Source organism: Cherax quadricarinatus, chromosome 61 (assembly GCF_038502225.1).
Source record: "Cherax quadricarinatus isolate ZL_2023a chromosome 61, ASM3850222v1, whole genome shotgun sequence".
In the NCBI taxonomy this organism is placed as follows: domain Eukaryota; kingdom Metazoa; phylum Arthropoda; class Malacostraca; order Decapoda; family Parastacidae; genus Cherax; species Cherax quadricarinatus.
The window spans coordinates 2,463,278-2,488,925 of record NC_091352.1 but is presented as its reverse complement, the minus strand read 5'-3'; the positions used below and the strand labels follow the sequence as shown (position 1 = coordinate 2,488,925).

Below are 25,648 nucleotides of genomic sequence, written 5' to 3'. Positions count from 1 at the left end.
GAGAAAGACCTTTAAGGAGAGACACTGGTACTCGTGACTAAATACGCTGGTGTTTCAGGGTATCAAGACAGTACCACAACTTCAATCGTCGGTATATTTATATATGCGCCCTCTTACGTCCTTCTTGGTCTGCCACAGGGACGGTGAGGCGCCCAGAAGGCCCTGCTGGAGGAGCAGATGGAGGGAAATTACTATGCATCAGAGGCCTCTTGAGGCAGAAAGTGTAGTGGGTTAAGCAAGTCTCGTAGCCCTGGCCTCCAGCCACCACCTGCCGACACTATGTCACCACTACCACCTGGCAGTGTCACCACCACCACCTGAGAGTGTTGACGCCTGATGGTGTCACCACCATCACTTGACAGTGTCACCATCTACCAGCGTCACCACAATTACCAATAACTGAACAGTAAAGTAAGACATAACACAGATGTCCTTGTTCTTCCTTTCATTTGGAAGCCTTCTTGGCGTGTGTAAGTTCTGAGTCCTCGACACCTGCTGTTGTTGTGACACCTGTATCCTCATACCTGCTGCTGTGAATATATATATATATATATATATATATATATATATATATATATATATATATATATATATATATATATATATATATATATATATATATATATATATATATATTGCAGAATCGCAGACAGGCGATCTTAACAATGTCGAACGAGCCACATAGGGCTACAAATATTTAGCTTTTGGTCTTTCAGGCTGTTGCGTCGTCAGGAGCTATGTAGTGTTGCAAGACAGCAACAGATAGGAGGGGAAATTCTCTGAGGCAAGGAAGAAGACATCTAGAGATAAAGATTTCTATCTCTATGTGGCTTGTTCTGCATGTACCATGAACATAGCTGTGTCTGTATCTAAGAACACTGAAAGAGTGACATCATCATCATCATAGCTCTGCTACTGTAACAACAAACACTGAAGATGGTACACGTGAGATTCTCCTATACCACAGTTGTAGAGACACAGCATAACTCTGCACTTATCCTTCAGTTTCAAACTGTGTCGTCGAGTCCTGTACCATCGCTCTCCCTCGTCACGACTGTTGACTCTGGTCTCCCTGGCTGGTGGAAAGGCTAGGTAAGCTTTATCAGGAATCAGGAAAAGTGAAAACAGTAATTATTTATGAAGTTAGAACAATTTTTCCTAGCCGTTGTATTCAACATTGCAAGTTTTTCCACGTTACATTGATTAAAATATTAGTCTACCTGTTATCTGTTACTCAGTCCACTTGTTAACACTCCAGGAAGCTCTTCCTCAGAGAGTTCGTAACCTCGTCCTTCCCTGAACGTCGAACACCAGACAATAAAACTTACTTGTTCCTCCTTTGTATCCTTCGTGTATACTTATGTATATCTTGGAGTTCGTCAGTAACCTGAAGAAAGGAATATCAATGAGATTCTTAACATCGACAATAAGGCTCCAGTTTTTTATTCAACGACCGATGGTGAAATAACTGATATGGTGGTGAATGAAGGTGATCCTGATGATAATACTGACGATGACATTGTTAACTATTTGTCTTCCAATACGACGTCCATTGTCACTATAGTCACTCGGATCATTGTCTTCATTGTTTCTATTAATTTTCGGCTCAGCATTACATTCTGATCGTCACATCGTCTACACTAGCAGTCCATTTGTCTTATTATAACTGTCTTTAGTCCGGACATTTATATAGTAAGTGCCTTTAATTTACAAACACCCTGGGTGTCAGTAGGTATCCCTGGGTGTCCCTAGGTGTCCTTGGGTGTCTCTGGCTGTCCTTGGGTACCTCAGTAATGAAACCGCTGTCCTGGCAGCATTTTCTTGCTTGAATATTAATATATTTTATTGACAACCGTCACTAACAACTAAAATCTTGTAGAGTTACTATGCATGGCGTCACTAAACGTGACATTACCGTTGTTATGTACTTAAAGACCCGTGAGTCATTATATAAATAATGGCTTCTAACTTATTTACATTTCAAAACAACGCCATCATGGAGACTGTCATCTTGACCCTTGGACGAGGCGGTTGTGTCTTTCAGTGGGTTTGCAGCCATGTGGCGGTAGTTTGTTGCACAGAACACCGCAAGCATAGTTCTGCATCTGTAACTACAAACACTGCAGACGACACACCACAAGCATAGTTCTGCATCTGTAACTACAAACACTGCAGACGACACACTACAAGCATAGTTCTGCTTCTGTAACTACAAACACTGCAGACGACACATCACAAGCATAGTTCTGCTTCTGAAACTACAAACACTGCAGACGACACACTACAAGCATAGTTCTGCTTCTGTAACTACAAACACTGCAGACGACACACCACAAGCATAGTTCTGCTTCTGTAACTACAAACACTGCAGACGACACACTACAAGCATAGTTCTGCTTCTGTAACTACAAACACTGCAGACGACACACCACAAGCATAGTTCTGCTTCTGTAACTACAAACACTGCAGAAGACACACCACAAGCATAGTTCTGCTTCTGTAACTACAAACACTGCAGACGACACACCGCAAGCATAGCTCTGCTTCTGTAACGACAAACACTGCAGACGACACACCACAAGCATAGTTCTGCATCTGTAACTACAAACACTGCAGACGACACACCACAAGCATAACTCTGCTTCTGTAACGACAAACACTGCAGACGACACACCACAAGCATAATTCTGCATCTGTAACTACAAACACTGCAGACGACACACCACAAGCATAACTCTGCTTCTGTAACTACAAACACTGCAGACGACACACCACAAGCATGGTTCTGCTCGTGTAACGACAAACTCCAGAGACAGTACTTGCGCTACCGTCCACAGGATGAGGCGCACAATAAACTAGCCACCTTGAAGGTAAAATCTGAATCTTTAGTCTCTTTGACGTGTGACGAAGGGTGCAGAAGGCGCCTTCAACTTACGTCTTAGTTGAAAGTATGAGTTGGCCAAGCTTGCCCCTTACTCCAAAAACTTATACTTTCTAGTAAGTACCTTTGACTTGTGTTAAAATATTCTTGGTATGCTGGATCTTCCAACACCATAATATGTCCAATAAATCCTCCAGGATATATTCACTAACTGACCATTAAAATGTCTTCTAAGAAGTCACATTCTGATCACTACATTGTCCATAATGTGGTTAATAACTAGTCCATATATATGGCCAGTACTGGTACACGCCATGGCCACTAGTAACACCACAACGTGGCCACTGTGAGAGCTACATCCTGGTCACTAAGAGGGCCACATCCTGGCCACTAAGAGGGCCACATCATGGCCACTCAGTACCACAGAATGGTGCCACACGTCAATGGGCACGCCTAATATGTGTGTTGACCTAGATCTTATAAATAATTCTGTGAGGTGCAGTAGAGCCCAGGATGAGGTTGTCTTCTCATAGTTCCAATATTCTCACTGGTCTTACCGTTTACACCTGTTTCTTGATCTTACTCTTCTGTTTGATTTCTCCCTGTTCGTTTACACCTGTTTGCCTCTGTTTCTCTTGCTGTTCTGTTAGATTTCTCCCTGTTGGCTTACACCTGTTTACCTTTGTTTCTCTTGCTGTTGTTTCTCTCTTTTGACACCTGTTTGCTCCTGTTTATCTTACTGTTGGTTCCTGTTCGTCCCGTTTATGTTGCCTGAGACACTTAGTGTAAATTAAAACTTACATACAGATGAATCTGAAGTGACGGATTTAAAATGGGCTATGTATTTCGCTCTCTGAGGTCCTCTTCAGTGGACATGCTGAAGAAAGTTGCTGTTAGAGGTCAAACTCTCTTTGTCTCCACGTGAGTTTTGCGTTACATATTCCTATGTATATGAAGTCCACACTGTTTCTACACTGTCCCACACTATCCTGCACTGTCCCACACTGTCCTGCACTGTCTTACACTGTCCCACATCCATACCTATAGGCCTATATCTTTTGGTAACAGAGGCGTGATGGATATACTTAAAACCCTCTTGAGTATACGCTAAAGTATACTGTTGTATATGTATGTTCATAAAGAAGGTTATACAAGAATATATCTGTGTGGTGCTAAGAGAAATCATACACGGGGAAGGTATGATCAGTATATCATACACGGGGAAGGTATGATCAGTATATCATACACGGGGAAGGTATGATCTGTATATCATACACGGGGAAGGTATGAGCAGTATATCATACACGGGGAAGGTATGATCAGTATATCATACACGGGGAAGGTATGATCAGTATATCATACACGGGGAAGGTATGATCAGTATATCATACACGGGGAAGGTATGATCAGTATATCATACACGGGGAAGGTATGATCAGTATATCATACACGGGGAAGGCATGATCAGTATATCATACACGGGGAAGGTATGATCAGTATATCATACACGGGGAAGGTATGATCAGTATATCATACACGGGGAAGGTATGATCAGTATATCATACACGGGGAAGGTATGATCAGTATATCATACACGGGGAAGGTATGATCTGTATATCATACACGGGGAAGGTATGATCTGTATATCATACACGGGGAAGGTATGATCAGTATATCATACACGGGGAAGGTATGATCTGTATATCATACACGGGGAAGGTATGATCTGTATATCATACACGGGGAAGGTATGATCTGTATATCATACACGGGGAAGGTATGATCAGTATATCATACACGGGGAAGGTATGATCTGTATATCATACACGGGGAAGGTATGATCAGTATATCATACACGGGGAAGGTATGATCTGTATATCATACACGGGGAAGGTATAATCTGTATATCATACACGGGGAAGGTATAATCTGTATATCATACACGGGGAAGGTATAATCTGTATATCATACACGGGGAAGGTATAATCTGTATATCATACACGGGGAAGGTATAATCTGTATATCATACACGGGGAAGGTATAATCTGTATATCATACACGGGGAAGGTATAATCTGTATATCATACACGGGGAAGGTATAATCTGTATATCATACACGGGGAAGGTATAATCTGTATATCATACACGGGGAAGGTATAATCTGTATATCATACACGGGGAAGGTATAATCTGTATATCATACACGGGGAAGGTATAATCTGTATATCATACACGGGGAAGGTATAATCTGTATATCATACACGGGGAAGGTATGATCTGTATATCATACACGGGGAAGGTATAATCTGTATATCATACACGGGGAAGGTATAATCTGTATATCATACACGGGGAAGGTATAATCTGTATATCATACACGGGGAAGGTATAATCTGTATATCATACACGGGGAAGGTATAATCTGTATATCATACACGGGGAAGGTATAATCTGTATATCATACACGGGGAAGGTATAATCTGTATATCATACACGGGGAAGGTATAATCTGTATATCATACACGGGGAAGGTATAATCTGTATATCATACGTTCCAAGTTAGGCAATATTGCCATTCTATGGTTGTCTTAACATATGATGATTTGTATTGTATTTTAAGGTCATCTAAGGTCATATAAGGCCATCTAAGGTCATATAAGGTCATCTAAGGTCACCTTTCAATCCAGAACATTGATGAAGTTATCCAGTATCACCTGCTGTACCCTCACTGATACAGGCCTGTAAGCATCACCCGTATCAGTGATGCTGTACCATCACTGATACAGATGGTCCAGCATCACCTGCTGTACCGCCAGCTCTGAGGTACAGAGGTGGTCCTTGACCTGGTCCACACATTGTTTTTCCTGCCCCACACAGTGTGAATCACCACTCTCCAGTTGAGGAGCTGCTGTGTCCTCAGTAAGTGTCCACGTGTCTTCTGTCAACATCTGCTTATGTGCCTTTTACCATCATCTGCAAATGTGTCTTCTACCAGCTTAAAAAATAAATTTGACGTTTGTCGTGTGTCCTGCTATGTATTCTGTAATGTGTCCTGCCTTGTGTCCTGTCATGTGTCCTGTCATGTGTCCTGTCATGTATCCTACCATGTGACCTGCCTGGTACAGAGGCACATTTTTCACATCACCTCTCGCTTCTGACTCTAGTGTCAGGGAGTGACGCAACATAACAGGGAGTGACGCAACATAACAGGGGGTGACGCAACATAACAGGGAGTGACGCAACATAACAGGGGGTGACGCAACATAACAGGGAGTGACGCAGCATAACAGAGAGTGACGCAACATAACAAGGAGTGACGCAACATAACAGGGAGTGACGCAACATAATAGGGAATGACGCAGCATAACAGGGAGTGACGCAACATAACAGGGAGTGACGCAGCATAACAGGGAGTGACGCAACATAACAGGGAGTGACGCAACATAACAGGGAGTGACGCAGCATAACAGGGAGCGACGCAACATAACAGGGAGTGACGCAACATAACAAGGAGTGACGCAACATAACAGGGAGTGACGCAGCATAACAGGGAGTGACGCAACATAACAGGGAGTGACGCAACATAACAGGGAGTGACGCAGCATAACAGGGAGTGACGCGACATAACAGGGATTGACGCAGCATAACAGGGAGTGACGCAACATAACAGGGAGTGACGCAACATAACAGGGGGTGACGCAACATAACAGGGAGTGACGCAGCATAACAGAGAGTGACGCAACATAACAAGGAGTGACGCAACATAACAGGGAGTGACGCAACATAATAGGGAATGACGCAGCATAACAGGGAGTGACGCAACATAACAGGGAGTGACGCAGCATAACAGGGAGTGACGCAACATAACAGGGAGTGACGCAACATAACAGGGAGTGACGCAGCATAACAGGGAGCGACGCAACATAACAGGGAGTGACGCAACATAACAAGGAGTGACGCAACATAACAGGGAGTGACGCAGCATAACAGGGAGTGACGCAACATAACAGGGAGTGACGCAACATAACAGGGAGTGACGCAGCATAACAGGGAGTGACGCGACATAACAGGGATTGACGCAGCATAACAGGGAGTGACGCAACATAACAGGGAGTGACGCAACATAACAGGGAGTGACGCAACATAACAGGGAGTGACGCAGCATAACAGGGAGTGACGCAACATAACAGGGAGTGACGCAACATAACAGGGAGTGACGCAACATAACAGGGGGTGACGCAGCATAACAGGGAGTGACGCAACATAACAGGGGGTGACGCAACATAACAGGGGGTGACGCAGCATAACAGGGAGTGACGCAGCATAACAGGGAGTGACGCAACATAACAGGGGGTGACGCAACATAACAGGGAGTGACGCAACATAACAGGGAGTGACGCAACATAACAGGGAGTGACGCAGCATAACAGGGAGTGACGCAGCATAACAGGGAGTGACGCAACATAACAGGGATTGACGCAACATAACAGGGAGTGAAGCAACACTGGATGTCATATTGACAGAAAGTGAGGAGCAGATATCAGCATTAATTAATTCAACAAACACTGTATATACGAAGCAGATATGGTGACCAAATAGTATAGTGTTGTCAGGTATATGCCAGAATAAACCTGGTTTATGTGGGTGTAGGTGTTCCAGAGAGAGAGCTAGAGTGAGGGAAGAGAGAGAGAGGGTGGCACTGTGCCAGAGTATGGGAAAACCCAGCTTTAATACATCTCTCTCTTTCTCTCTCTCTCTCTCTCTCTCTCTCTCTCTCTCTCTCTCTCTCTCTCTCTCTCTCTCTCTCTCTCTCTCTCTCTCTCTCTCTCTCTCTCTCTCTCTTTCTCTGTGGACATGATGCAAGACCTTTTAAAGAAATGGTTGCTGGAGTTCAACCTCCAATATTTATGAGGACAAGAACGTCAGCTGTGAATAAAGGAGACCAGAATAACACAGGTGACAGGGCAAAAACATCATAACATCGAAAGAACACATGAAGAACACGAGAACATTAACACAAAATATTTCAGAGAGGGGACACAGCAACAAGGGGTCACAACTGGAAGTTGAAGACTCAGACGACTCACAGGGATGTTAGGAAGTATCTCTTCAGTCATAGAGTTGTCCGGAAGTGGAACAATCTGGAGAGTGGTGTAGTGGAGGCAGGATCAATATACATAACTTTAAGATGAGGTATGATAAAGCTCATGGAGCAGGGAGAGGGTGAGCTGGAATTTATATGTAGGCTTTCCACGTCAATATGAGCTCTTGGATCAACAATGAGAATGGCAGTGGATTCTAACCTCAACCTTCAGACAGACAGAAAGACATCTGTCTGTCTGTCTGCCTGTCAGCCTGAAGGCACAGGAGCCCCAGGGAAATTCAGGTCATAGTTGACTATAAATTTAGAAGCATTTTTGGACAGTGTGTGTGTGTGTGTACTTACCTATTTGTGGTTGCAGGGGTCGAGACTCAGCTCCTGGCCCCGCCTCTTCACTGACCGCTTCTGGGTTCTCTCTCTCCCTGCTCCATGAGCTATATCGTACCTCGTCTTAAAACTGTGTATGGTTCCTGCCTCCACTACATCACTTGCCAAACTATTCCACTTCCTGACTACTCTGTGGCTGAAGAAATACTTCCTAACATCCCTTTGACTCATCTGAGTCTTCGACTTCCAATTGTGACCTCTTGTGTCTGTGTCCCACCTCTAGAGCATCCTGTCTCTGTCCACTGTGTATTCCACTCAGTATTTTGTATGTCGTTTTCATGTCTCCCTAGCCCTCCTGTCCTCCAGTGTCGTCAGGCCGATTTCCCTTAACTTTTCTTCGTAGGACATTTCCCTTAGCTCTTGAACTAGTCTTGTTGCAAACCTTTGTACTTTCTCTAAGTTCTTGACGTGCTTGAAGTGGTTGTGTGCGTACTCACCTATTTGTACTCACCTATTTGTGGTTGCAGGGGTCGATTCATAGCTTCTGGCCCCGCCTCTTCGCTGATTTCTACTAGGTCCTCTCTCTCCCTGCCCCATGAGCTTTATCATACCTCTCCTTAAAACTATGTATGGTTCCCGCCTCCACTACGTCACTTTCTAGGCTGTTCCACGGTCTGACTACTCTATGATTGAAGAAATACTTCCTAACATCCCTTTGATTCATCTGAGTCTTCAACTTCCAATTGTGACCTCTTGTGCCTGTGTCCCATCTCTGGAACATCCCGTCTTTGTCCACCTTGTTTATTCCGCGCAGTATTTTATATGTCGTTATCATGTCTCCCCTGATCCTCCTGTCCTCCAGTGTCGTCAGGCCGATTTCCCTCAACCTTTCTTCGTAGGACAATCCCCGTAGCTCTGGGACTAGCCCTGTTGCAAACCTTTGCACTTTCTCTAATTTCTTGACGTGCTTGACTAGGTGAGGATTCCAAACTGGTGCTGCATACTCCAGTATGGACCTGACGTAAATGGTATACAGAGTCTTGAACGAATCCTTACTGAGGTATCGGAACGCTATCCGTAGGTTTGCCAGGCGCCCGTATGCTGCAGCAGTTATCTGATTGATGTGCGCCTCAGGAGATATGCTCGGTGTTATACTCACCCCCAGATCTTTTTCCTTGAGTGAGGTTTGCAGTCTTTGGCCATCTAAACTGTATTGTGTCTGCGGTCTTCTTTGCCCTTCCCCAATCTTCATGACCTTGCATTTGGCAGTGTTAAACTCAAGGAGCCAGTTGCTGGACCAGGCTTGTAGCCTGTCCAGGTCTCTTTGTAGTCCTGCCTGATCCTCATCCGATTTGATTCTTCTCATTAACTTCACATCATCTGCAAACAAGGACACTTCTGAGTCTATCCCTTCCGTTATGTCGTTCACATATACCAAGAACAGCACAGGTCCTAGGACTGACCCCTGTGGAACCCCGCTTGTCACAAGCACCCACTCTGACACCTCGTCACGTACCATGACTCGCTGTTGCCTCCCTGTCAGGTATTCTCTGATCCATTGCAGTGCCTTTCCTGTTATGTATGCCTGATCCTCTAGCTTTTGCAGTAACCTCTTGTGAGGAACTGTGTCGAAGGCCTTCTTGCAGTCCAAAAAAATGCAGTCGATCCACCCCTCTCTCTCTTGTCTTACTTCTGTCACCTTGTCATAAAACTCTAGTAGGTTTGTGACACAGGATTTTCCTTCCCTGAAACCGTGCTGGTTGTCAATTATACACTTGTTTCTTTCCAGGTGCTCCACCACTCTCCTCCTGATGATCTTCTCCATGACCTTGCATACAATACACGTTAGTGATACAAGTCTGTAGATTAGTGCCTCATGTCTGTCTCCCTTTTTAAAACTTGGGACTACATTTGCCATCTTCCATACCTCAGGGAGTTGCCCAGTTTCAAATGATGTGTTGAAGATCTTTGTTAATGGCACACACAATATCTCGGCTCACTCTTTAAGGACCCATGGAGAGATGTTGTCTGGTCCCACCGCCTTTGAGGTGTCAAGTTCGCATAGCAGCTTCTTCACTTCCTCCTTGGTTATATGTACCTCATCCAGCACTTGCTGGTGTACCCCCCTGTTCTGATTTCCTGGAGTCCTACTGGTTTCCACTGTAAATACTTCTTTAAATATCGTGTTGAGCTCCTGACATACCTCTCGGTCGTTTCTTGTGAATTCCCCATCACCCATCCTCAGTCTGATGACCTGGTCCTTGACTGTTGTTTTCCTCCTGATGTGGCTGTACAACAGCTTCGGGTCAGTCTTGACTTTCGATGCTGTCATTTTCATATTGCCTCTGAGCCTCCCTTCTTATCTGTGCATATTCGTTTCTGGCTCTTCGGCTAATCTCTTTATTTTCCTGAGTTCTCTGTCTTCTGTACCTTTTCCATTCTCTAGTACACCTAGTTTTTGCCTCCCTACACCTTTGGGTGAACCAAGGACTCGTTCTGTTCTTCCCATTATTTCTGTTTCCCTTGGGAACAAACTTCTCCTCTGCCTCCTTGCATTTTGTTGCCACATAGTTTTCCTGTCAGTTCCCTCTCCCACTGAATGTTTTGAAGGAAGTTCCTCATGCCTGAGTAGTTCCCCCTTTTGTAGTTTGGTTTTTCCCACCCTATTCCTGCTACTCTCTCCACTTGGAGCTCAACTATGTAGTCGAAGCACAGAACCACATGATCACTAGCTCCCAGGGGTCTTTCATACAAGATATCCTCGATGTCTGAACTACTCAAGGTGAATACAAGGTCCAGTCTTGCTGGTTCATCTTCTCCTCTCTCTCTGGTAGTGTCTCTAACATGTTGATGCATGAGGTTTTCCAGTACTACATCCATCATCTTGGCTCTCCATGTTTCGGGACCCCCATGGGGCTCCAGGTTTTCCCAGTCAATCTCCTTGTGATTGAAATCACCCATAACTAGCAACTTTGCTCCCCCCATGTGTGCTCTCCTGGTCACCTCGGCTAGTGTGTCGACCATGGCTCTGTTGCTCTCATCGTATTCTTCTCTTGGTCTCCTGCAGTTCTGTGGTGGGTTGTACATTACTGCAATTATCACCTTATGTCCCTCAGACTGGATTGTTCCTACTAAGTATTCCCTTTCACCCGTGCCATCCATTCCTTCCATTTTCTCAAAACCCCACTGGTTTTTAATGAGCAGTGCAACTCCTCCTCCCCCTCTCCTCCCTCTGTCTTACCTGAGGATTTGATATCCGGGTGGAAAGATTGAATCTTTTATTATTCTGGTGAGTTTTGTTTCTGTGAGTGCTATTATCTCTGGGGATGTCTCCTTGATTCTTTCGTGCCACTCCTCATACTTATTTGTTATTCCATCTGCATTTGTATACCACACCTTCAACTTCTTTTCTAAGACTGTGGTCTGGGAGGTGTATTGGGGTTGGGGAAGTGGGAGACCTGATAAGGAACTATGGGTGGTTGCTGTGGGGGTGGAGTTTGTAATGTAGTGGGTGGGGGCATTGGATGTGGCATGGGTGTTTTGGTTTAGAGTGTTTGGCGCACTGGGGTTGACCTGGTTGGGAGGCTTCTATAGGAAGCTGTGAGGGAGGTTGTATATGATCTTCTTCCTGTGTCTGGGATCTCCTGTCTGTCTTCTCCATCCCCTCTCTTTCCTCCTTTCGCCTTTGTACCATCTTTCTTAGTTGCTGCCTTTCTTCTTGTGTTCTGTCGCGGTCGAGATACACCTTCCTGTATGCTGGCATGTCCCTTAATCGTGCTTTCTCCTGCAGTATCCTGTTCCGAGTCGATTCTGCCTTGAAGGTCACTTTCACTGGTCGGGTTCTTTTTTTTACAAACCCCCCTATTCTCCGAAAATTTTCCAGCTGGGCCATGTCGTCTTCTCCTATAACTTTCATGATGCTTTCAATTGCTTTTTTTCCCCTTGTTTTCTTGCTTCATATGTGTGTGTGTGTGTGTGTGTGTATGTGTGTGTGTGTGTGTGTGTGTGTGTGTGTGTGTGTGTGTGTGTGTGTGTGTGTGTGTGTGTGTGTGTGTTGTGGGTGTGTGGGGGTGTGTGTGTCGTGGGTGTGTGGGTGTGCGTGTGTGTTGTGGGTGTGTGGGTGTGTGTGTGTTGTGGGTGTGTGGGTGTGTGTGTGTGTGTGTTGTGGGCGTGTGGGGGTGTGTGTCGTGGGTGTGTGGGTGTGTGTGTGTGTGTTGTGGGCGTGTGGGGGTGTGTGTGTTGTGGGTGTGTGGGGGTGTGTGTGTTGTGGGTGTGTGGGTGTGTGTGTGTGTGTGTTGTGGGCGTGTGGGGGTGTGTGTGTCGTGGGTGTGTTTGTGTGTGTGTGTGTGTTGTGGGCGTGTGGGGGTGTGTGTGTTGTGGGTGTGTGGGGGTGTGTGTGTTGTGGGTGTGTGGGGGTGTGTGTGTTGTGGGTGTGTGGGGGTGTGTGTGTTGTGGGTGTGTGGGGGTGTGCTTTCTTAATGGTGACGATAACGTCACCTGAGCACACACACACAAAAGTGACAATGCTTTATTTACAGCGAGCAAAGTCAGGGTATATTTCCAGAATAGTTTGTAGTATGCCACTGTGTGAGACTCTGAACTGCATCACCACTGTGGATAAAATACCCAGACATATCTTGAACATTTCTGAGTGAGTTGTCTCTAAATTCATTAATTTTATCGCACTCCAGTACATAATGACGCAGGGTGTGACGCACTCCAGTACATAATGACGCAGGGTGTGACGCACTCCAGTACATAATGACGCAGGGTGTGACAATAGTCCATCAGACAAAGTTTACATTTCGTTTGGTCTACATCTGGTGGTGGTGATTTAACCTGCCAAAGATACTTGTAACCCAGCCGGAGCCGGGCGGTAGTGACATCCAAGAGTCGGCTTATCTTGTTGGATGTATTATAGAGTCTGGGCCCCTCCGGAATTAGGGGCCCTGTAGCTTAAGATTCATTAGTTTCACAGTAAGTCCGTCCCTGAGTACAAATATACTGGGTACGCAGAGTTGTACGAGGTATAGCAGGGGGAATAATACTTAACTAACAGAATCCAAAGAGACAACTCATCCCTCGTAAGCTCACATAGGTAACTAATTATATATGTTAGTTCCTATCTAACATTCACCTTGGTTTTTTTCATAATTCTTGCCTAATTTTTGCTAGTTTCTTGTTACTTTTCTTCCAGTTCTTAGCTAGTGTTTTTTTTTCTCTCGGCTTGATTGATGTAGTGTGGGGGTAGTGGGTTAATAGTGTGGTAGTAGTATAGTGGGGTGGTGGAAGTGCGGTAGTGTGGTGGTAGTGGTAGTGGTAGTGTGGTGGTGGTAGTGTGGTGGTAGTGGTAGTGTGGTGGTGGTAGTGTGGTGGTAGTGGTAGTGTGGTGGTGGTAGTGTGGTGGTAGTGGTAGTGTGGTGGTGGTAGTGTGGTGGTAGTGGATGTAAGCAGAGGATGGAGCAGAGTATTCCTGGCTTGGTGTAGCAGTCCCACCGGCTTCCTCCCCGAAGTGTACACTCGCACACACAGCCAAGTATAGCTCACTATTTCTCCTCTCGCACACACATACACACACACACATACACACACACACACACACACACACACACACACACACACACACACACACACACACACACACACACACACACACACACACACACACACACACACACACACACATTTCTAAGATACAGGAAGAGAATGCGCAGAGGACCAGTGCAAAAGTTTAGGGTAGCCTGGATTTCATCAGAAACATATAATGGGAAATTTGGCATCTAGAAATATAAAAAAATATGGTTAGAGACTACCTGGGAGAATTTCCCCAGGCAAAACGTAAAATAAACAACAAGGATGCGAGCAAATGATGAACCAGCACGGATAGATGTTGTATTCAACCTCAGTGAATCTAGCTTAGGAGAGAACTAACTACTTACATTAGACAGACTTGTGTGAGGTTAGAAATGTCTACTAGAGAGGTAAATACTTCAGAGTGATGGTATAAAAAGAAGTATTTATTTGTTTTCACAAACAAATACGACTGAAAGAAATTACTAGAAATAAATGACGTAAAGAGGGCAAGAAGAGAGAGAGAGAGAGAGTAGGTGAGGGGAAGAAGTAATCAGTTCTAAGGTGCTCGTGATAACGTAAAGATAACATTCATAAGCACGTGATCACAGGATAACAAGTTATCTCAGTAAGGTACTCATGGTCAAACATTTCTGGTAATAAATATACAGAAGTGTCTTTTTTTTCTATTCAAGATTGATGGACTGACCACATCGACTCAAGGTTGAGGGACTGATTACCTCATTCTCCTCCTGTTCTTCAAGATTCTCCTTTGTATGGACTGATGAAGCCACTGTGTGGCGAAACGTTTCCTCAATAAAGATACCCAAGAGTTGCACATGTGTCTAATTTATCAACATGTCGGTTCTCTGAACCATTCATCTACAAACGTATGAGTAAGTCTCCGTACACTTGTTGTCCCCTTTCACCTAGCAGAAAACAGGTACCTTGGTGTTAACAGGTACCTTGGAGTTAACCAACTGATCCTGGGGGATGAGATGCTAGTTTACCATAACTAGGATCTCACCCTCCCCAGGATATGCTGAAGGGCGAGAGGCTAGCATATCATAGCTAGCATTGGACCCGGAAATGATCCAAGGTAGAATATCAAGTATAAAAGTTCTTAGTCTGCAAATTCAAGGATGTGACAAGAACAAATTCTCCGTGTTTTCCAGACTATGATTGGGAGGAGGTAGGCCAGATGGCGGAGTGTGGGATCCCTCGCAGCTCTGACGGTGCTCCACATTCTACAAGACTGCTCACACTTGGCACACAACAGTCTTCCTCTTGCTCGTTTCTTATCTCAGGTTAGTAACCTCAGGAAAATTCCAGTCAGTCGTTTTTGTTGAAATATATTAAATTCTGTCATGTAATTCTTCTTCTTCTTGATTCCCTGGCACTCTCCCAGTCCGGGTCTTTTCCAGATTGTGACCCGGCCTTGGCTCCCTGTCCTGGGAGTGTCTGAGACCTATATCTGCTGTGGGAGGAGGTACAAGTACCTCCTCATCTTCTGGGACCAACTATCCCCAGGCCTAGCCCCATTCTCTACCCTCACGGGGCTCATAGGGAGAAGCTAGTCCTCTGGTCTGCCATCTTCCCCATCCCAGGGGGGCTCGTGGGAAGAGCATATATATGTAAATATTTACTCATTTTCTAAGGCATAAGGGTTACACTACAGATTATCATTATTATTATCATATTGAAAGACACACGGAGTGGTTGTGAGAAGTCCAAAAGTTATTTTACAGCTCTATACATCACTAGTGAGGCCTCATTTAGATTATGCTGCTCAGTTTTGGTCCCCTTACTACAGGATGGACATAGACTCATTAGAGAACATACAGAGAAGAATGACTAAAATGATTTACTGTGTAAGGAACCTCCCGTATGAAGATAGACTTAAAGCCTTAAATCTCCACTCTCTGGAGAGGCGTAGAATGAGGGGAGATATCATTGAAGTGTATAAGTGGATGACGGGCATAAACAAGGGAGACATTAATAAAGTACTGAGGGTGTCGAACCAGGTAAGAACCAGGAATAATGGATTTAAGTTGGATAAATTTAGATTTAGAAAGGACATAGGTAAATACTGGTTTTCTAACAGAGTTGTAGATGCGTGGAACAGTCTTCCCAGTGGGGTGATAGAGGCTAGGACCTTGGGTAGCTTTAAGAAAAGACTGGACAAATATATGAGTGGGAGGGGCTGGGTTTGATTGGTGTCATGGGGTACGGGAGTTATTTCTTGAGTAGCTTTAGGTAGATGTCGTTTTGAGGAAATGGTATGGTGATACCGACAAGATGTGGAAAAAGACACTTATGTACAGTTCAGGACATTTATTAAAGGAAACGTTTCGCCACGAGTGGCTTCTTCAGTCCTAATACAGAGAAAACTAAGAAAACGCACGTATATATAGTGGCAGGAGTCAGGTGAGGTGATGCGTGGGTAGAGGTGGTAGTAGTAGTAGTAGTAGTAGTAGTAGTAGTAGTAGTAGTAGTAATGGAACTAAGGAGGTGAGGCAAGAGAGGGACCTGCTGGCATCAAGTAACACCAGTTCCCAGGATGGGTAATATCCTCTTGCTTAGTAATTTTGAAATACTGTAACTACCGGATTTTTGCCCCTCACAGTCTAGCAGGAGTTTTGGCGAAATATTTGTCAAAGCTCCTGGGTACAATCAGTCAGGCTCATCTAAAGCATTCGGGTGACCTCCTTAACCGTATCAGGGATCTCGACATGAGTGATAAGAAGCTTGCAAGTTTTGACGTGACTGCCTTATTCACCAATGTCCCAGTTGATCAAGCCATTGATCTTCTTCGCAGGGTGATTAAAGATGATACAGAGTTACCTGTACCCCGCCAAGATTTTGTGAGCCTTGTCGAACTTTGTGTTCGTTATAACTGTTTTAGGTTCGAGGACAAGAAGTACAAACAACTCTTCGGACTAGCCATGGGATCCCCCCTTAGTGCAGTTCTTGCCAATTTATATATGGAGGACCTGGAATCAAGAAGGATCCTCAGTAACATCCCTCGTTCAGTTACTTGGATGCGGTACGTAGATGATATTTTGGTCATTGTACCCAAAAATCTTGACGTACAGGGCATCCTCAACACCATCAACACTCTGGAACCTACTATTAAATTTACTCTAGAGGAGGAGAAGGACAACCAGTTACCTTTTCTCGACGTTCTCTTATGCACAGGGGAAAATAAACTTTCTTTTAAAGTCTACCGGAAGCCTACCTACAAGAATGATCTTCTACATTTCTTCTCTCACCATGACACAAGAACTAAAAGAGGGGTAGTTATTGGCTTCTTTCTGAGAGCCTACAGAATTTCCAGTCCGCAGTTCCTCGAAGAAGAATGTACATACATCACCAACTCTTTTAGTTCACTACACTTTCCCCTACACTTCATACGTGACTGCAGGAAACGTGCAACACGTATCCTCAGCAAGACCAACACCTATCAAATTGAAGAAAAGCCTCCAAGGTACATCGTTTTACCGGTCAGCAACGTTGCCACTAATGTTTCAAAAATGTTTGACAGAAAACTGGCTAAAATATCTACCAGCTCGTCAACTACTATTAGGAACCTGATACAAAAACCCAAGCATGATTCTGGCACAAGTGCAGGAATCTACACTATACCATGTGGGGGGTATGACAAAGTATATGTAGGGGAAACAGCCAGAACTCTGGACATTAGAATAGCAGAACACAAAAATGCTTGCAGAAATGATGACCGCAAAAACGCATGTGTTCAACATAGAGACGATGTTGGACACCTCATGAAATTCAATGAAGCTAAACTAGTTATTAAAGAAGACGACTTAAGACGGAGAAAATGCATTGAAGCTGCACTAATTTCTGTCAGTAACACTATAAAGCAAAAATCCGGTAGTTACAGTATTTCAAAATTACTAAGCAAGAGGATATTACCCATCCTGGGAACTGGTGTTACTTGATGCCAGCAGGTCCCTCTCTTGCCTCACCTCCTTAGTTCCATTACTACTACTACTACGACTACTACCACCTCCCCCCACGCGTCACCTCACCTGACTCCTGCCACTATATATATAAATGTTTTCTTAGTTTTCTCTGTATTAGGACTGAAGAAGCCACTCGTGGCGAAACGTTTCCTTTAATAAATGTCCTGAACTGTACATAAGTGTCTTTTTCCACAGATGTCGTTTTGATAAGGACCTGCCTCGTATGGGCCAGTAGGCCTTCTGCAGTGTTCCTACATTCTTATGTTCTTAAACCCGTACGGGTCATACACTAACATAAATACCAGTTTGAGCTGTATGAGGTGATTAATTCCAGGGAGAATGTCGACGTACCGAGACGTGAAGTTATTTCCTCTGCAACTGTCAGCCACGAGGCTCACACATGTGTATAGTTGTAGTAGTTGTCGTAGTGGTTGCTGTAGTGGTAGTAGTAGTAGTAGTAGTAGAAGTGGTTGTGGCGGTATTTGTGATAGTGGTTGTGGTAGTAGTGATGGTGGTAGCAGTAGTAGTAACTAACAGTTACAGCAGTGACACTACATGGTTGAACCGGAGTCCAGCGATAAATACAATATTGAAGATTGAGACACTTATGCAGCATATGGGAATCTTTATTCAGGAAACGTTTCGCCACACAGTGGCTTCACCAGTCCAATACAAAGAGGAAGGCGTAAGGAGAGGAGGAGTTTGAGGTAATCAGTCCCTCAGCCTGGAGTCGATGTGTTCAGTCCATCAATCTTGTAGAATGTATAATTCGTACATTCTACAAGATTGATGGACTGAACACATCGACTCCAGACTGAGGGACTGACCACCTCAAAACTTTAAGGGTGATGGACTGATTACATCGTCTTCAAGTCTCTTCTGCTTCTATCAACTTTTCTGTACTTGACTGAAGAAGCCTACTGTGTAGGCGAAACATTTCGAAATAAAGATACCTAACTGTTGCATATGTGTCTTACCTAACAACGATAAATACAATATTTCTACCTAACATTTCCGAATTCCTGCAACATTGCATAAGGAAATGGGAACTTTTAAGGCAATTCATATACAGGAAATGACGCGAGATGAGTGTTGTTGAGACGCGACTTATCACCTCAGTGTCTGGCATAATAATATTATATTTAATTAGTAGGAACTGATCTTTGAGAAAGACAAAATACGTTTTTTTTTTTAATACATTGGCCGTCTCTCACCGAGGTGGGATGACCCGTATAAAGAGAAACACATTCACCATCACTCGTTCAATAGCTGTCTTGCCAGAAACTGAATAACTTATTTTAACCTAAGTTAACATAAAGCTTTACCTGGTAAAACCCAGAGTATTTCAATTGGAAATTTTCCACTTTTAAATGCCACTTTTCCAAAATCTCATGTCCTCCAGGACCAAATTAAACATTTCTTGATACAGCAAGAGAAAAAAAACTGGCAAAAATTCCTGTTTTTTTCGAGTTTGTGTTCTGAGATAAGATTTTTTTTCCTTGATTTTATCAGTACTGAAGCAACGAGTGTTGACTGACTCATCAGACACATTTTCCTGTGTTTTAGCTCGTCCTGAACCATGGTAAAGGGTGTGGAAATTATTAAGATTAAGATGGACAAATATCAGTGGAATATTCGTGGAAAATTATTAGAGCTGACGTCCTGTGGATTATTTAATACACGTGGAAGCTCTGTAGTGTAGCCGGACACTGTGGTCTTCCCACAGTGTAACTATCATGCAGTACCTGCAGGAGTTCCCACAGTGTAACTATCATGCAGTACCTGCCGGAGTTCACACAGTGTAACTATCATGCAGTACCTGCCGGAGTTCCCACAGTGTAACTATCATGCAGTACCTGCCGGAGTTCCCACAGTGTAACTATCATGAAGTACCTGCCGGAGTTCCCACAGTGTAACTATCATGCAGTACCTGCCGGAGTTCACACAGTGTAACTATCATGCAGTACCTGCCGGAGTTCCCACAGTGTAACTATCATGAAGTACCTGCCGGAGTTCCCACAGTGTAACTATCATGCAGTACCTGCCGGAGTTCCCACAGTGTAACTATCATGCAGTACCTGCCGGAGTTCACACAGTGTAACTATCATGCAGTACCTGCCGGAGTTCCCACAGTGTAACTATCATGAAGTACCTGCCGGAGTTCCCACAGTGTAACTATCATGAAGTACCTGCCGGAGTTCACACAGTGTAACTACTGTATCGAATACGTTAGTCACACACTGCGGGTGTTCCCATAATGTAACTACTGTACAAGATAGGGTAGCCGCACAAAGGGTGTACTCATTTAAGCAATTGGAAGCGCACGTGATTCAGATCATCATGCAGAGTGTGAGACTGTTGTAAACTACAGTCACACCGTGGAAAGGCCCATAGTGTAAGACTATTGTATGTGATCATTACACTGTGGGAAGAACAGCTGTTTCGCTACGACACTCCATCACATAGGATGCAATGTAAAGACAAACTAAAGAATTGTGTCTCAGTCTGGACTAAGACATCATTAAGAAAGGACGAACACTGCAGCAGGCCTACTGGCCTATACTAGGCAAGTACTGGCATACACTAGGCAGGTACTGGCCTATACTAGGCAGGTACTGGCCTACATTAGGTAGGTACTGGCCTACACTAGGTAGGTACTGGCCTACACTAGGCACGTACTGGCCTACACTAGGCAGGTACTGGCCTACACTAGGCAGGTACTGACCTACACTACGTAGGTACTGGCCTACACTAGGCAGGTACTGGCCTACACTAGATAGGTAATGGCTTACACTAGGCAGGTACTGGCCTACACTAGGCAGGTACTGGCCTACACTAGGTAGGTACTGGCCTACACTAGGCAGGTACTGGCCTACACTAGGTAGATACTGGCCTACACTAGGCAGGTACTGGCCTACACTAGGTAGGTACTTACCTACACTAGGCAGGCACTGGCCTACACTAGGCAGGAAGATGTGGGTGAAGTGACATTATTCCACCAGAAGTAGCGGCCATAATGATGCCCATCTCTCGCCTCAACACTTGTGTCATTGAGAAAGGGTAGGTGACTTGACCCTGGTGAAGGGCTCTTGATCCGAGGAATTGAAGCTGCTCTTTCTCTTCCTGATTACTGACTTTCTTCACTAAGGTATTTGAGGAGGTAGATCATAGTAATGAATATGATATTGTATATATGGACTTCAGTAAGGCTTTTGATAGAGTTCCACATCAGAGACTATTGAGGAAACTTAAACCACATGGAATAGGAGGAGAAATTTTTTCCTGGATAGAGGCATGGTTGACAGATAGGCAGCAGAGAGTTTGCATAAATGTGGAGAAATCAGAGTGGGGAAGCGTCACAAGTGGTGTTCCACAGGGGTCAGTGTTGGGCCCCCTGCTGTTCACAATCTACATAAACGACATAGATGAGGGCATAAAGAGCGACATCGGCAAGTTTGCCGATGACACCAAAATAGGCCGTCGAATTCTTTCTGACGAGGACATTAGATCACTCCAGGAAGATTTGAATAGACTGATGCAGTGGTCGGAGAAGTGGCAGATGCAGTTTAATATAGACAAATGCAAAGTTCTGAATGTTGGACAGGACAATAACAGTGCCACATATAAACTAAATAATGTAGATCTTAATATTATGGATTGTGCAAAGGATTTGGGAGTTCTGGTTAGCAGTAATCTAAAACCAAGACAACAGTGCATAAGTGTTCGCAATAAAGCGAATAGAATCCTTTGCTTTATATCAAGAAGCATAAATAATAGGAGTCCTCAGGTTGTTCTTCAGCTCTATATATCCTTGGTTAGGCCTCATTTAGATTATGCTGCTCAGTTCTGGTCACCGTATTACAGAATGGATATAAATGCTCTGGAAAACGTACAGAGGAGAATGACAAAGTTGATCCCATGTATCAGAAATCTTCCCTATGAGGATAGACTGAAGCCCTGAATCTGCACTCTCTAGAAAGGCGTAGAATTAGCGGGGATATGATTGAGGTTTATAAATGGAAGACAGTAATAAATAAAGGGGATGTAAATAGCATACTAAAAAAATATCTAGCCAAGACAGGACTCGCAGCAATGGTTTTGAGTTGGAAAAGTTCAGATTCAGGAAGGATATAGGAAAGCACTGGTTTGGTAATAGAGTTGTGGATGTGCTCCTTAAGTGAATGTGACCTAACCTAACTAAGTTGGGGCATTGACTTAAGTCGGCAGGAGACATGGACCTGCCTCGCATGGGCCAGTAGGTCTGTTGCAGTGTTCCTCCTTTCTTATGTTCTTATTACCTCACCATCCCCCATGTGTTGTATGACCCCTACGGATTCGGCGTTCCCTTGCGAATAATAATAATAATAATAATAATAATAATAATAATAATAATAATAATAATAATAATAATAATAATAATAATAATAATAATAATAATAATGACAGGTTTTACAGAAGGAAGACTATGGTTTTTTACATATATTTTACGAGCGTTGGTACCTCAACATTTACATTTATAATAAATTAATTAAGGCGAGTATATTTTATTAAGTATTGAAAAACATCAATATAAGGTGAAGCAGGAGCCAGCAGCGAGTGGCTGCCCGCCTTGTGGTATAATACCTGTCTTCTGGGGCAGGTGAGGGACGCTCAGAACATTACATGATTCAATGAAGCTTAGTGATAGCGGAGATAATGAAATTAATAGGCTATTATCTCTTCTCACATCCGGTTTATAAGACTACCCGGGTAGACTTGCTTCCTTTCCGTTCTGCTTACATAGCCTGCCTGTTGTGACCGCCTCCTGTTGAGCAGTGTACACAGACTCTACACATTGCAAATGGTGTCAACAGGGAGAAGATGGTGGGGAAGGAAGCAACTGTGTCGTCTAGGACAGAGAACAGCGAGTCAAACAGGATGTTTGTAGCGAGTGGTTATAATGTGCGGTGTATTGGTTGTGTTTGTCAATGTCTTGATTATGACGGGTTCTCTCTCTCTCTCTCTCTCTTTCTCTCTCTCTCTCTCTCTCTCTCTCTCTCTCCCTCTCTCTCTCTCCATATCACCTGATATCACCTGGGTCATGACAACAGTTATCACGTGAGTGATAGTGTCACTAGTCACCATCACTAGCAAAGATAACCAATCATGACTGCTGAATATGATAGTGAAAATGAGCCTGACTGTAAGTGAAAGTGAATTCTCTCTTTCTCTCTCTTCAGAACATGACTGGCAACAATATCTATGTCACCTGTTGTTGTCATAACTGAGAGGTAACCATGGAAACTGAACGTGATGATGCCAGTGATGAAAGCTGAACGTTTTAATGGGAAGAAAGTGGTAGATAATGTGGTGATGATGCTGTGGCTGCGGCTTAAATAGGATAATGGTGAAAATGAATGAGGCAGGCCGAGAAAATGACTCGGGGGGGGGGGGAATGAGGGTTGAAATGAGCATATAAACAAGTAATGGAAATGACTAGGCCTAAATAATTAAGATCAAGAAAATGACTGTAACGAGGACAGTGACACATCGTGAATATGATGGCAAAGAATATGACGTCGTGAATATGATGACAAAGAATATGACGTCGTGAATATGACAACGATTTTTAAGAGGAAGATTAGCTGAGTTATGAAGAGGTGTTTGTTAGGGTGTTTGTTCCAAGGAACTAGAGCTTCCCCGATCCCCCTTTTCCTCGAATCAGACCTCACGCACTCCTCATTACCCTTACGGGTTAAGCTCTTCCCCGGGAATGTATACTCCGAGAAGTGAAAATAATGTAACAGTTGAGATGATATTTTGGTCCGTCTTGGACCATTATCATGGCCCGTCCAGAAAAAAATGGTCCAGGGTGGACCGAAACATCGTCTAAGGTTCCCCTTTCAAGCTGTGAGTTGTAAACATGTTAAAATAATCGTAATTAACTAAGTGGCTTGGTATATTAACGTATTTTATCAGCAGTGAACGGATGTGTAGGTGAGTCACTGGTCTGGTCAGGGCGAGATACAGACTTTATCGTTATCAGTGTTTGTTATCTTATAGACTGACAGCTGGGCAAGTCTATCTGGCAGGGAGCACAAGTATTGTGGAGGCTACCAGCACAAATAACATAGTTTCCCACCCTTAGGCCTTTCTCTTACACACTCACATTCTCTCTCTCTTTCTCTTTCTCTCTTTCTCTTTTTTACACAAGGTTTTACAGGGTTAGGCTAGAGATTCTTAACTTTAATTATAAGCTATGAGCTGTTAACTACATCAGCTCTCTCTCTCTCTCTCTCTCTCTCTCTCTCTCTCTCTCCCCTACGAAGAAAGGTCACTGATAATCTTGACCTTGCACTTTCCTCCCAGTGTTTTCCTTGATCTTATTCAGCCTAACATCAACTTCGACTAGTTATCGTTTACTGACCAACTTTACAGAGAGGAAATTCTGCTGGCTCTAAGCTCACCTATTTTGACAGCCCCGCCCACTGTACGTGGAGCACCAGTGTTCCATGTCTGACACACAGAACACGGATGAAGAACACCTATACTTGTGTGAAACACACAGACACAGAACATTTATGAAACTCAAATCATCCACCGTGACAGTCCTCAACAGTGAAGGGAATAATTTGATTACGAAAGGGATAAACAATCCATCAATCAGTCCATCAATCTTGAAAAGATTGATGGATTATGTCGACTCAAGGCTGAGGGACTGATTACGTCAAACTCCTCTTGTTTTCTACCATTCTGCTTTGTATGGACTAATGAAGTCACTGTGTGGCGAAACGTTTCCTCAATAAAGATACCCAAGTGTTGCACGTGTCTAATTTATCAACTTGTGGGTTCTCCGAACCATTTATCTACCCAGAAGAATGTGCTGAAAATCTGACCTGATTGCCACCCCTGACACTGTCTTCCACAACCTCGGCTTTTTTAAGTAAATCTCTGGCACATTACTTCCTCCACCAGAATTGGAATCACAGAAACTCGTCTTCACGTCACTGATTCTCATATGTATCCGCTTCCAGTTCCTCCATCGTCTGTTAACTTGACTAAGTTCTGGAGGAACGAGACGCCGCTAATTAGCAAAAGTCTCATAATGTTTCTGTGTCTCATGTCTATCCCGAAGTTATTCCCCAGGTAATAGTAACTTCAGCTGTGCTGGAAGGAAACCTCTACAGTCGCAGTTCCAGCCGAACATAGAGTGGAATACTTGACAATGTCTGCCAACAAGAATCTTCCAGCTCAGGCCGACACGTTCCAGTACTTCATGTAACACATCCTGTGCGATGGAGTACAGGGTAAGAATAAACTTTACTCAGGATGTTTATAATGCATGTTACAGACCGTAGCATGCATGCAATGGTTGTGTGAGCACAGAGGTGCTGGAGCCACAACAGCACCACATTGTATACATTAAACACACAATTTCCCACAGAAGTTAGTGTGTCTGCTGTGTAGCTGTTGTTCCCACCATGTGTTATATAGAATAATCTAATATATGCTACAGTTACCACAGTGTAATTATCATATAAAACAGTGTAGTAATACCTGCAGCACCACAAATACTACCACCACAACTACTACCACCACGACTACCACCACCACAACTACTACCACCACGACTACCACCACCACAACTACCACCATCACAACTACTACCACCACAACTACCACTACCACAACTACCACCATCACAACTACTACCACCACGACTACCACCACCACAACTACTACCACCACGACTACCACCACCACAACTACTACCACCACAACTACTACCACCACGACTACCAC

General features: G+C 44.0%; 2 long non-coding RNA genes across 6 annotated transcripts; one reads left to right on the top strand and one right to left on the bottom strand.

The window, feature by feature from the left end:
- Window positions 1-272: 272 nt before the first annotated feature.
- Window positions 273-25,146, top strand: LOC138854491 (uncharacterized). Of its 5 annotated transcripts, none has more exons than XR_011393686.1 (4): window positions 273-411; window positions 15,056-15,187; window positions 15,305-15,514; window positions 24,992-25,146. It is a non-coding gene; the product is annotated as an uncharacterized lncRNA (long non-coding RNA). The 5 variants fall into 5 exon arrangements; XR_011393688.1 differs by lacking the exon at window positions 273-411 and adding an exon at window positions 953-1,092; XR_011393689.1 differs by lacking the exon at window positions 273-411 and adding an exon at window positions 12,854-12,960.
- LOC128699434 (uncharacterized) lies at window positions 944-3,292 on the bottom strand. The gene is made up of 3 exons (XR_008408597.2): window positions 3,006-3,292; window positions 1,221-1,387; window positions 944-1,076 (listed from the first exon to the last, which is right to left on the bottom strand). It is a non-coding gene; the product is annotated as an uncharacterized lncRNA (long non-coding RNA).
- Window positions 25,147-25,648: the final 502 nt, after the last annotated feature.